The following is a 9,183-nucleotide window of genomic DNA, read 5'->3' on the forward strand; positions in this document are numbered from 1 at the left end:
ATGCTGGAATAACAGAATGCCACAAACTGAGTGGCTCTGAATAACAGAAATTTATTATCTCACAGTTCTGGAGGCCAGAAGTTAAAATTTAAGGTGTCGGTGGGACTATGCTCCCTCTGAAGTTACTAGAGAAAGATCTGTTGCAGGACTCTCTCCTAGCTACTGGCAGTATAACTCCAATCTTCACATAATGTTCTCCTGTATATGTCTCTTCACATGGCATTCTTTTATTAAAATACCAATTTATTGGATTATGGACCCACATTACTCATGTAGGACCTCATCTTAATTTAACTAATTACATTTACAATGACCCGATTTCCAAATAAGGTCACATTCTGAGGTACTTGGGGTTATTATGTCAAATATGAATTTTTCAGGACCCAAATCAACCAGTAACACTATTTAATACCATAACCAAATTAAAAATATATTGAACATAATATAAAATAATCTAAATGGAATTTTAAAAGTTATCTCTTTTTATTATATGCTTATTCTATGTCAGACACTACTCTCAGCAAACAATGTGAATTAGTGTCTTTAGTCCTCAAAAAAGATGAAAAACCAAGGGGACAGAGAGATTAAATGCACTTTAATTTGGGTTCTTAATCTGCAATGTTCACCACTGCCCCACAAAGCAGATAATCTCATCATACTGGGATAACTGTGGAAAAGCACCAGCCTTTAATAAATACTAATATGCTTCAGGTAATTTTATACCTGAGTTGGAAAAACTCCACCTGTGTGTGTCCTTTACTCCATCTACATGGAGATAGTGTCGGATCCCACAGGTTAAGGGCTCAGTCCCTCAAGACTGCTCCCGCCCAGCTTCAGATGCCAATTGCAAACAGTAGGTCCTCAGGTCACCCACAACATCTGTACTGCTGGACTTTAAATCAGTAGTTCCCACGACCACCTCCTGGGGTTTGATTAATTTGCTAGAGGGGCTCACAGAAATCAGGGAAACACTTATATTTACTAGCTTGTTAAAGGATAAATTTATTATTCTTTAATAAAGAATACAGATTAATAGACAGATGAAGAGATTCATAGGGTGAGGTCTGGGAGGGTCCTGAACACAGGAACTTCTGTTCCCATGGAGTCAGGGTGCATCACCTCACCAGTACATGGATGTGTTCACCAACATGGAAGCTCCCCAAATACCATAGTATTGGGATTTTATGGTGGCTTCCTCATGTGAACATGATCAATTATTAACTGGAAAACAGAAGGTAGGGCTGATATTTCCGAGCTTCTAATCATGGCCTGGTCTTTCCAGTGGCCACCCCCATCCAGGAGGCATCCAGAAGCCCTTCCAGAGTCACGTCATCAGAACAAAAGATACTCCTATCACCCAGGAAATTACAAGGGTTTCAGGAGCCCTGTGTCAGGAACTGGGGCCAAAGACCAAAGATTAGAACAAAAGATGTTCCTAGTGCTCTTATCACTTAGGCAGTTACAAGAGTTTTAGGAGCTCTGTGCCAGTAACTGGGGATAGAGACCAATATATATTTTCTATTATCTTACAATACCTTACATCAGTCATATTCCATAGGCGTTACCTGATTCAGGTAATATCACTGTGCTGTTAAAAAAATTATGTAGCAAAAAACTTGCCAAATTTCAGATCAATTATCCTTTAGTAGTGGAGCTTAAACCTGTCTGATTACAAACCTATAGGCATTGCACTACAATGAATTTAAGTCATGTGCAGACCCTCTGTAAAGGTAAAGCTCTCATGAACTCCCAAAGTTGAATACTTATTTAAATACAAACTCATATGTTATCTACTAAAATAAAGCTAGGTTTAAATTACACTTACAAATTTTAATTTCAAATTAAAAATCATAAGTTATGTAAGCAGAAGCATTATTAAAATTAAAGGTAAGATCAACTGTGAAATATTATATCATATTGAAAAAAATTCAGTCATTATTTGTATGGTCTAATTACTTTTACAGTTTACACCTCCAAATATAGTATTGACAAATTTAATCTACATTTATCAAAAACTGCATAGCATATTTATCACTACTCAGCAGTCAAAATATTAAAAGTTAGCATCACTCTAATACATCCACTAGAATGTGATTTTGGTCTTGACCACAGGTCCTTGGTTCTCTTGACTTTGGACATCTTTCAGACAATATGTTGTATAAAGATTCACTTCTCTCAACACATTTCTCCTTTTGAACCACTTCAAAGACATTTTCCTATATAGTGCACCTGATGCAAATGAATTATTTTTATGTTATATTACCACTTATTAGCTCATGGACACAATTAAATAAAATATGAAGAGCTGCCCTACTTCATGACGACAAATGAAATAGTTTAATATTGAAATTAATTCCTTAAATCTTAAATACAAGTTTTGATTTATGAAAATGTATTTTAATTGAAATTTATCGGTATAAATAAAAAAATTTTGTCCATATACAGAAGTATGATCATTGATGATCATTCAAATTAACTATTATTGAGTGTCTTATAAAGGCCAGGTACTATTCTAGATGTTTAAGATATATCAGTGAGAAATATAAAATCTCTCTGCTTATGGAGTTTACATAAAATGATGTCATTATACATTAAGACATGCCAAAGTAGGGTAGTCATATACACTTATCACTATATTGAATGTTAATTTCTTACTATAGATTTATACTCGGCAGCAAAGATATCCTAAATGTTAACAAAGATATTAAATTGAGTGCTAATCTTGTCTACAAGGTTATAATTTGGAGAACTACTTGTTAAGGGTTACTAGACTATCATTTTAATACATTTGTTAATGTTTTTAAAAATCTTATCATGGAAATAAAATTTTAAAATTCAAATATGTTATATAAAACTTATTGGTCATGACTCGAGTTAACATTTGTGGATCTACAAGTGTTCAGAAAAATCCCACTTGAAAAGATAATGATTCTAATATGGTTATATTGAGTTTGAGTTGTCTGTGATACTGACAATATACATGTATTTCTTATTATTCCTAAGGTTTAAAAATGAGTCCAAATTTCCATAGAAAAATAGAATTGACTTACAAACATTTGCAAAAATGGTCAGTTTATGTACAATTTGAAACATACACATTGAAACAAAATTCTTTGTTTATAAAATTCTCAAATTAGTGGAGTGTCTTCCCCCCTCCCTATTTTTCTCTCATCTACTTAAATATTTACATCTTAATTTTGGTGAAAATATATGACTATGGGCCAGCAGTGGCAATGTAAATTCATCCTAATATTTCTGGAAAAAAACCTGCTAATATTCATCTTTGTGCTATTTACCTCTGATTCTGTCAAGTTAATACAAATTCACCTTACATAAGTAGAAATATTCAAGGGATCTGAGTAGAAAAATGGACTTAAAGAATATCACAAACACATCAATATAAATGTAAATACTGTTTTTAAAAAACTATATAGCACTAGCCAAATAAGTTAAAATGTAGAATAGAATACAGCTATTAAAATAACCCCACAGAAATATATATAATGATTCCTCTTTATTCACTTATTCATATAATTTATATGATTGAATATCACTTGTGTGCTTGAGACTATACTATGTATTGAGCATATAGCACTGGACAGCATACATGTGGTTAACTTCCTTTATAAATCTTAGGAGAAAAAATAATTAATAGACATCAGTTAAACAGTAAAATGAAAAGAAACAAAATATCAATGGGTATGTTACATAAATAATAATCAGGTTTTGAAAAGTATAATCTATTCAAAAAAGTCTATATTGATATATTTCTAGAAAACAGACAGTGAGACAAAGAGGCATAGATGTGATAAGGAGTAATTAGCATTTTCCTGTAGCACAGTGCTTGAGCTTCAGCATTAAATTCATATACCTTTCAATAAATGTAACAAAATGTCTTTATAGTAAATAGACAAAATCAAACAGTTTTGTCATTGTGTGTATGCACGTGTATACATAAAATAACACAAATGTGCACATGCATATTCTATGGATTTATGCTGCCCCATCAAAATATGTGATTCACAAGCATGAGCCACATATGTAATTTAAAATTCCTAGTAGCCATATTAAAAATAAGCAATAGGTAAAAATAATTTTAATAACTTTTTATTTATTTTTTTTTATTTTTTTGCGGTATGTGGGCCTCTCACTGTTGTGGCCTGTCCCGTTGCGGAGCACAGGCTCCAGACTCGCAGGCTCAGCGGCCATGGCTCACGGACCCAGCCGCTCCGCGGCATGTGGGATCCCCCCGGACCGGGGCACAAACTCGCGTCCCCTGCGTCGGCAGGCAGACTTCCAACCACTGCGCCACCAGGGAAGCCCTTAATAACTATTTTTTAAACCAACCTACCCAACATATTATTATTTTAACATACAATTAACATGAAGATTATTAATACTTTATTGCACTACATCCTCAAAATATAGTGTGTACTTCACACTTACAATGCCTCTCAATTTGAACTAGCTAGATTTCACATGCTCAATGACATGTGACAAGTTGCTACCATTTTGGGCAATGTAAATTATAGGTAAACTAATATAATTTTAAAATGCTAAGGGAGCAAAATATATAGGAGAAAGAGTTGAATTCAGTTAGATGTTAGCAGGTGCTTTTATGTAGTGTGCCTATAATGAATAATTTATTTTTACCTAATCTGATAATGTAAGCAGCTCTTTTGCTCCTTTCCTGTTTGTCTATTTTCGTTACCATTAACCCTTAATTATAAAAATGAGATCACTAGGTAACATTTAACCTAACTCCTGACTTGTGCTCTTCTGAATGCACACAATGCCTTGCCTAACTTGTTGATTCTAGATTAAAAGAAGTAGGAATGAAGAATTAAATAGTTAAAGAATGACTAGCTCTCCACCCCCAGGAACCCCCTTAACAATTCTATAGGTAGACCACACAGGCAAGATAACAACTGAAGAAAGATCATGAGGAGTCAGCCAGCCTGCATGCAATAAAAATGATGCAGAACCTAACCTTTTGCTTCAACGATTAACTAAGATCTTCCCTTTTTTCGCTTTAAAAACTGTCATGGCTGAGCAGAAACTTCAGAGTTGTTTTGGGGACATGAGTCTATCATCTCCCTAGATTGCCAGCTTTTCTCATTAAAGCAACTTTCCTTTCTACCAACACGTGCTTCTCAAGTATTGGCTTTTGAGTGGTGAGTAGCAGAACCTGAATTTGATAACAATAGCTGTATCACCTTCACTGTACATAATCTGAATGTATTATAAGATTACAAATTAATTTTGTAATTACATTTCATGTATATCCAAAATAACATTAACATCTGGAATTTCTACTACTTAGTTTAGAAAGCACTTGTAATTATAAAACATGAAAAGAAGCCCACATCTGTTCCACAAATATAAATGTCAAATGGACAGAGGAACTGTACCTATGCAAAAATCTGTTTGAAAAGTAATCTTATATTTTAAAACAATAAGTATATGTTTAATAAACTTTCTCCTAAAATTGATTAGCTATTTTAACCAAAACAGTTCCCAATTAAAATGTTTCAAATACTCACAGACTTATAAAAAGGATAATTTCATTTCTGCTTTAGACTCTACAAAAAGTAAAACATCATTACCTCACTCCTGACCACCAAGATTACCTAACAGAAATATTAACGTCAATAGCAGAAAATAACGCTTACATTCACTGGACAACCAACATGCCAGACATCTGCCTAAAAACATTATGTATTATCTCATGTAATTTTTATTACCTTCTCATGAGATAGGTGATGTTCATAAATATGGAAAATAACAAACAGACCAGACTGTTTCTGTAGTTGCCTTTTTTTGTATGTATAAGTAGAAACCCCAAAAGGACAACTGTGGTAAACATGATGGCTCTTGTTATGCTATATTTCTCATTTTTGAAGCCCAGCTTTGGGATATATACCTAAAAGTGCTTGTGATATGAATTCAAGTTCTATTCTAATTATAGAAGTCAGTGGCTACAACTTTAACATAGCCTGTAGCTAAAATGCCTACCAGGAAATAAATGGATTAAATAATTATAACATTAAAAGACATAGATTTAATTTTTTATGTATCTAAGCAGCAGCAATTTACATTTTTAAATTTAGAAATATTAACATGATTTTATTTCATTTTTTCAGATGCAAATATATAATCATTGCTTTAAATCTAACTTGGACTCCTGAATGACAGATTTGCTCCTGTAGAAAACCATACAGAAGAGGCAAAACAGTAGAGATGTCAAGTCTAAAGGGGGTTAGAAATGACAGAGCTGTCCTGGACTTGTGGATCACCTCTTTATAGACATGTGACTGTAAACAGATCAACTGACCTCTCTATGCCTGTACTGTTCTCCTCTAAACTGTGTATAATAGTCCTGACCTCCTAAGGCAGATGGGAGGAGTAAATGAGATACTGTTTGTAAAGTCCTTAGCACAGTATGAGCAAATCACTTACCTGGTAGATATAATGACTTCTTGGAAATTACTACTATAGGATTAGGGAATAGATTTTTATGGTAAGTAAATGAATATAGTGCTTATAACAGCATCAAGACGAATCATTTTCTAATGATCTCACAATGGTTCTAATTGACCCTGCTTTGCTATTCATTAGGTGTGACTTTGTGAAGTTTCTTTCAAATAGGTTAACCTATATAATCATTATTTTAGCCTGAGATCATTTTTAGTTAATGTAGCCTGAAATGTGAATCTGGTGAGTAATGCATTTTAGTTTCATTGCCAAGAATTCTGAGAATATTCCCAAATTTGCTTGGCAAATGGAGTGTGTCTCCACAAGGTCACAAATTTAACAATTTTACATAAAGAAGGTGAAAAAGCATATGATCGTAAAATTTAAAATCATTTAAAAAATTATAGGTGCCATATGGTAATATTTCTTTTTGTTAGTTGCAAATGTAATTACTTAAACATTTATTTTCTATACCATATCTTTATCCATGTGGTATGGAAAATAAAAGTAAACTTAATCCCTGCATTTATAAAATATAATTATGTATGATTTCCACTTTTGCTTTAAGTATATTAATGAATGTTATATTATAAACATGTTTTATACAAAAAGTAATTAGTTTGAACCCTTCCTTTTTCCTATAATTATTGGTCCATGTAGTCATATTTTATTCTTTTGAATATTATATAAAATCAATATATGTATGCAATAGAACTTAATATGGTTGTAATACAATTATAAGTTAGAAATGACAGACTCAATGGAATAGCTTTACTCAGCTTTTCATAAATTGTGGATGAGCCCAAGGATATTTAAGTTTAAGTAGTTTGTACTTTAAGCTTCAGAATATTTCTCAGGGCAAGTGGATTATTTATACACCACCAAATTTTATTGACCCAGAGTGATTTTGAAACACTTGGAATTACAAACCAAAATTTTATGTCAAAAAGAAAAAATTTTCCTATTCTATTTTTATCTTTTGTTTTAAATGTTCTTTAAACTGTTGATAAAGAAGATGAAACCAGAACTGACTGCTTTATGTACTTTCAATAATAACAAATTGCTGACACTACTTTTTTCTTCACTGCAAACCATTTTTGGCTCTTTTGTAGAAAGAGCCTTAGTGACAGAGGTGAAAGCATCTTGTGAGTCACCAGCAACATCCACATAAAAAGATAAATCTTCAAAGGTTTTTTTTTTACTGGACCATGTTCTAAAATGATAATGCCTTTTAAGTCCAGATTTAAGAAATGCTTTTCAACTACTATTTCTGCTTTTGTAATGCAGCATGAGTGGCATATAACCTTACATGCTGCAATGCAGCACAGTACTTTAGCTGAAACATCTGAAAATAACTGTTCTCAAAAAGCAAAGTGAAAATTGAGAAAAAAAAAGCGACACTTTCTGTATAGATCATATTTATCTATAAAACCCGTAATTTGTAAAAGTTTTGAAATAGTTTCTATTTCCACAAATGCACCTTCAGTGAAATGCCCAAATAATGGCATTCTGCATTTTTAAACAAATTGGTAAATTTATATCAATTTAGTGAGTTCTCTTTCTCTTGCTATCTTCAGGAAGCAGTGAGGAAGTTTAGGAATGTGTATTACCTGAATAGAATAACTCACTTTGTTTTGTTTTTCAAGAATATTAATTTATGTTAAAAATGGATTAGTATTACTAGATTGAAATATAACTTATGACCTTATTAGGAATGGAATTAGCTCACATGCAATCATTATGGTCAGATGTAATGAAATAGCACAGAAGCCACATGGTGATAGCTATGACAAATACCATGACACTTAAATATAGGAAAAGCATCCTACTCTGGGCCACACACTTTGGAGGGTTTCACAAATACTAATGCTGAAATAAAAATATATAAATAGAACTTTATATATTATAGAAAACATAAATACAAATATCTAAGTATATACATGTATCTATGTAATTATTTTTCTTTTCATTCTCTTAAGAAAGTTTGTTCAAAATCTGTAACTGATCTAGTGAATGAAATATACTAGAGCAGGCCCTTTGGGGAGAACTTAGCTTGCCAGGCCAGAAGACACAGTGAGACTGATAACGTGTGAGCAGGTGGAAGGAGGAAAGGACTCAAGTCACCTGGACAGTGTGCCTACACCACCCAGTTCCCCAGATAAAGGGTCTTCTTTCCTCCCCTCTGCTGTAGTGGTGTTTTGGGAAATATTGAGTGAAGTGTGGCATGGGGGAGGGGAATCAGCCTGTCCTGGTACCCTGGGGTCTTTGACCTTAATCAGTCTCTAATCTGGATTTAGATGAGGTAACTCAGATCAGGACTGTATCTTCTGCTTCTCACCCTGAGACCACTTCCAGGAGGATAGATCATAACAGAAATTCTTTAACATCCGTCCTCAGAGTTCCAGTGACTGTACTACTAAGTCCCACTTCTAACGAGTACAGTTTCCCATACGTTGAAGTGCCCCTAAGTCTTTTTTTTTTTCTTTTTTCCCCTTGACATTAGCTTCTTGATTTGCTTTGTATTGCTTAGGAATCTTATAGATAAGGTAGAATAGGGCTAAGAATCTTAGTGCCTGATTATTTGTATTTTGTTTCTTCTCTTCACTTGGATATTGGTAGTTAGCAGACTTTCAGAAAACCTTAGGGTTATGGTGACAATAGCACTAAATAATTAAAGTTTTGACAAGATTCTGTCATGGAAAAATTAGA

The sequence above is a fragment of the Pseudorca crassidens genome, chromosome 4 (assembly GCF_039906515.1).
Source record: "Pseudorca crassidens isolate mPseCra1 chromosome 4, mPseCra1.hap1, whole genome shotgun sequence".
Lineage (NCBI taxonomy): Eukaryota > Metazoa > Chordata > Mammalia > Artiodactyla > Delphinidae > Pseudorca > Pseudorca crassidens.